The sequence below is a fragment of the Petaurus breviceps genome, unplaced genomic scaffold (assembly GCF_028583685.1).
Source record: "Petaurus breviceps papuanus isolate PSGF00001 unplaced genomic scaffold, PetGlider_PUasm1.0 90823, whole genome shotgun sequence".
NCBI classification, from domain to species: domain Eukaryota; kingdom Metazoa; phylum Chordata; class Mammalia; order Diprotodontia; family Petauridae; genus Petaurus; species Petaurus breviceps.
In genome coordinates, this window is record NW_027187352.1 from 21,842,880 (window position 1) to 21,848,473 (window position 5,594).

The 5,594-nt window shown below is 36.6% G+C and overlaps 1 pseudogene; it reads right to left on the reverse strand.

The window, feature by feature from the left end:
* Nucleotides 1-4,272: 4,272 nt before the first annotated feature.
* On the reverse strand, nt 4,273-5,201 carry LOC138148230 (L-lactate dehydrogenase A chain pseudogene; annotated as a pseudogene).
* Nucleotides 5,202-5,594: the final 393 nt, after the last annotated feature.

Here is a 5,594-nt window from a genome sequence, read left to right on the forward strand (position 1 = left end):
GCATCTTTGCAAGAGGAATGATTCCATTTTCATCTCATCTTTTTGTAATATGTCAAAATCGTAGTCAGCTTGAACTGAACAGATCTGAGGTTCCTGTGGGGTAGGTGGGGTCTAGGGAGCTGTCATTTCTTGCCTTGGGCACGAAGGAATGGGGGTGAGTAAACTCACATGTGTGATATTGGAAATTATTGTGGTCATTATGAGTCATTACAGAAAGGAATTTAATTTGACTAGAGTAAAGAAAAGAGGCAGGAGAGTCATTATCTCCTCATACAAGGTTGGTATTCCAGAATTGTAAGCAGCCTGAGTGGTCAACTAATCCATTCCATGGTATTCCCAATAAGTAGGCTCCATGTGAAGCCTCCATTTATGGGGAGCTCACTACTTCCCAAGTCACCTTTGGACAGCTCTAATAATTGAAAAGTTTTTGCTAATAATGAGTTTAATCTATCCCTTCATGACTTCCATTTACATTTCCTGATATTACCCTCTGGAGTGTAACCCATGTGACAGTCCTTCAAACACAAGAAAACAGCTATCATGCCAACTCCAAGTCATTCCTTCTCCAAACCAAACATCTTTTGATCTTTTGACTAATTCTCCCATGTTGAGGCTTTAGGTCCATGTTTCATGTTGTTCTTAATTCATCTTATCAATGTCCTTGATATAACATGATAAACTGAACTGAATGCAGTATTTTAGATGTTATTCAGATCACTGCAGAATAAAACAGGACATTTTTAGAAACTATTTTGCCCAAATATATGCCAATAAAAGCAACTACTTTAATGAAAAATGAATATTTATGAAAATATAACAATTAACAGTACATGAAATAAAGAATTTAAACAACCCAGTTTCAGAGGAAGAATTTGAATGAGCTGTAAAACTCTCTCTGATTCCTCTTATCTAAAACCAAGCTTACTAATATTTGTTAATTAGGACACAGAGTTCATGAAATAGCATGTAGATGTTTAGGGGGTGTTTACTAAAATTCTTAGACAAAGAGTATTATATAAATCATATGAATATATAGATATATATGTATACATACACACAATGTATTTTCAGCATTACAAAAGACATCTTGAGCAAATTGAAAAAATAAATAATGTCTGTTAAAATGAAGATGCACTGGAGCTCTCTTCTGATGCCTTGTAGGGGCATGGAGGTGACCTTATGCTTTCAAAACTAGTAATGCCAATAGATCACGAGCTCTGGCAGACCCTACCCAAAAGAACTGGAGAGGTTCCTGGTGTCTAGTAGCAGACTGTTTGAAGAGGCAAATCATCAGGAAGTTATCCATAAAGGCTGAGGGATGAAAATGGTGGCAGTAAGGGAGGGCAGTACGGGTTACACACACACACACACACACACACACACACACACAAACACACACACACACACATACACATACACACCACCACATACATACACCATGCACATGTGAGTATATGTGCATGAAAATACACATACATCAGTGAATTTACTGATCCTTGAAAGACTAAACCAGAAATACTAAAATTCAAAGAACTTAATGAAAACTACTTCAGGAAGTTACAGGCCTATTATGACTTAGAAGAGTCTAAGTCTAATCTAGCTAATTAAATTATCCAGAGCAGAGGTTCTTAACCCAGAGTCGCTGAAGTTGCAACACATACAAATGCATGTACACAAATGAATGTAGAGACATGTGTGTGCATTTATTAACTATTACTTATATTCACGTATCTATACAAATCCACATGTGTACTCATGTATCTATGTGTAGATATGTACACATATTTCATTATTATTGGTTTCCTTTGGGATCCAATGTATTTTATTTTATGCATTAAAAATATGAGAAGTCACTGGACTGCCAAAGGGGTCCATAACACAACACAGGTAAAGAGCCCATGGTCCAAAGGTGTTTGAAGCATCTGGGGGTGCATTAGGGAAGACTGTTGGGCTTGGAATCAGAAAGGCCTGTTCCAGGTGTTAACTAGCTTTGGGACCCTGAGTGAGTCACTTAACTTCCCTCAGTCTCAGTTTTTTCATCTATAAAATGAGAGAATTGGATTCCAAGGACTCTAGAGTTCTTTCTAGTTCTGAATCTAGGATCCTGAGCAGCAAGATTATCTCCTCTGTTGGCATTTTAAAGACCATCCGGAGCTTCTGACCCCTAGAAAATCAAATGGCTTCTCCTTTCTGAGTCTCACTACAAAACTTGTTTTCAGTTTTATCATCCTTAGGGTTTAGTATTCCCCTGGGAAGCTGCTTTAGCATCCCTCTGGATGGAAAATGTGAGATGAATGAAACTGCAGAGATTTATTCCTGTCTGTGGGGGCTGACTCCTCTGGAAAAAAAGCTAAGTATACATGATCATTTATTACCAGCTCACCTGCTAGGAGAAAATTCACTTCCCAGAGATGATAAATAGTAGGCCCTATTCAGTGGGGCGAATGGCCATAATTTTGAGGCCTAGAAGCCAGGAAGAAAAGCAAGGACATAACCTTCAGTTCTTTAAAACAGGCCTGTAAGAAAGCAATGCAAATATATATGAAAGGTATTTTCTAATAATAATAATAATAATAGCTTATATTCATGAATACTTTATGTTTGTAAAACACTTTACATACACTATCTTGTTTGTGACATAGATAAAGAATTTATTATTTTTCCCCATGTGGAGAGGTGGCAAAAGGTAGAAGAAGGAACACTATACTTAAGTCAGAAGATTTAAGATTAATTCTTGTCTCTGATGAATACTAGCTATGTGCCTTTAGACAAATAATTTGACCTTTAAGATTATTGCTATACCACTCAAGCAGAGATGGAGACAGACAATAACACTTTTACTACAGGTTGTTTTGAAGAAAGTACTGTAAAATTTTGAGATATTATTTATAGGTTTATAGAAAATGAATACATTATGTATATATGTATATCTGCATATATATAGATATACATATCTCTGTGTATACATACAAATATATGTATGTGTGTACACACAGATATATACATACCAATATACATGTATGTATTATGTGGGCATATGTGTTTATAATTTTCCAGAATCACACAACAAATAAGTTGCTATTGGGACTTGAACTTGTGTTTTCTATGAACTGAGTAATGATGAGGACTAAAAAAAAACCCTGAAATATAAGCACAATTTAAACATATACTACTTAAAGCAATTATAGAAAAAATACAACCTCATAAAAGGCTTACCTTTATGGATTTCAACTGAGACAGGAGTATTTTAAATATAGCAGATAAATCCAATGCTTGGCACTTACATAGTAAAATCACATTCATAGATTACATATGTGACTCCTAGTGTTTTGGGGAGCACTAGATTCTGATGGAGTTATCAGTGCCCAGTTTTTAAATTTGTGGTTGTAGAAGCAAGGTTACCTTTCTGTTTGCCTTAAAAGATACTCAAAGGATAGAGCAAAGGTACCTGGAGTCAGGAGGACCTGAGTTCAGAAACAACCTCAAACACTAGCTGTGTGACCTTAGGCAAATCATATAACCCTGATTGCCTCCAAAAATAGGAAAAAGAAAAAAAAGATACGCAAAGCTTCATTCTGTATACAGGAATTACTACACTAGAAAAACAAAAAGTTATTTACAATAGATTGCAATATTTTTTTAATTATACTATGTTATGGAAATGTTTGTTTTATTCCATAAATTAAAAATAAAAAGACAGCAGTAAAACTTTTTAATCAGGTATTTGTTGTTTCTTCAGTATTTAGGGTTAGTATGACACGTGAGAAATTGTTTGCATTATTGTACATATATAGATCTTTTTATATAATGTGGAAATTAACAACTATTTGTGTGTGTGTGTGTGTGTGTGTGTGTGTGTGTGTAAACAAAATCTGGTCCTTTCAAAAGGTGATACATGGGGCCCTAATGGAGGGGAGCACAAAGATAACTATTGCATCAATAAGGAATTATTACTGTATGGTGCTTTGTGTCTAGGAACGTTGTCTTTTGGACCTAAAGGAACCTGTAGCACATACATAAAAAGCAGGTAGTTTATATATGTATGGGGCACTGGCTCAGTTTGATACCAACTATTGAGAGTATACAAATCATATCTAGTATCATATGCAAGTAAACAACAGGGTTTAATAAATGGCAGTCACACTGTACTATTCCCCATTTCTAACTTTAGGAAGAGACTAGAGTTTGTTCACGGGTTTTACATTTCTGGAGTTCAATCACTAATCAGAGGAAGGATTTGACCTATTTGAAAAGCACATCATACATAACTCCTTAACCACTGTCATGTTCCTTTGGTGGCAGCACATTAAAAAGCTTTAAAAACTGCAGCTCTTTCTGGATTCCCCAAAAAGTATTTACCCTCTTCTTTAAAGTGCTCTCCTCCTCCAGATTCAAGTTTACTTTCACCACATCTGAAATGCTATTCTACCCCAAGATACATGGGACAATAAGGAAGACTCCTCATTAATGCCATATAAGCCCTTAATCAGGGCAGAAATTGGATGCACTCTCTTAAGATTCTTCATAATGCTTTCTGCCAGATCTGCCAAAGACAAGACAATGACCCAGGAAGTATATCCCTTCAGCTTGATCATCTCATAAACACCTGTTTATAAGCATCTTTCCAATTCTTTGAATCAGCATCAGTTCCCAAAGCAGGATAAAGATTCTTAAGAGACACTCTGGCAACATTCACACCACTCCACACAGGAACACCAGAGTCTTCATGTTGCCCAAGAACACATCCATGACACTTTGAAGAATGGACATCAAGTCTCTTCTCCATTAGGTAATGGAAATGGGCAGAATCCAGATTACAACCACTTCCAATAACATGATTTTTAGGAAAGTCACTTAGCTTACAGGCAGGCCACATATGTCAAAATATCCACTGGATTGGAAACAATAGGCAGCTTGTAACTAGGGCCGTATTTAACAATATTAGGAATGATGAATTTAAAGACATTCACATTATGCTGGGCCGAATTAACACAACTTTCTTTGTCCTGTTGACATGGACAAGCCATAACAGCCAACTTTGAGTTTGCAATCACACTGTAGTCTTTGCCAGAAACAATCTTTGTCATTTTGAGGAAAAAGCTGCCATGTTGGAGACCCATCATTACTCCCTTTAGCTTGTCTTCTATTATATCAACTAAGGCAAGTTCATCAGCCAAATCCTTCATTAAGATATTGATAGCCTGGGGCAGCTAGGTGGCACAGTGAATAGAGCACCAGTCCTGGAGGCAGAAGGACCTGAGTTCAAATCTGACCTCAGACACTTAACACTTACTAACTGTGTGACCTTGGGCAAGTCATTTAACTCCAATTGCCCAGCCTTCCTTCCTCCAAAAAGAAAAAAAAAGATATTGATAACACATTCCATGCCAACAGCACCAACCCCAATAACAGTGATCTTGTTATGGGGAACCTGGTCTTCCTTCAGGACATTCACAATCAGCTAATCCTTGAGAGCAGATGCCATTTTGGGATATATCTAAACTCAAACCAAAATTGCTGGTTAGGCTGAGAAAGTTCCAAGATAGATGTGAGATTGTTGCTCCCAGACTTGCACTGAAACTTTTTAAAATAAA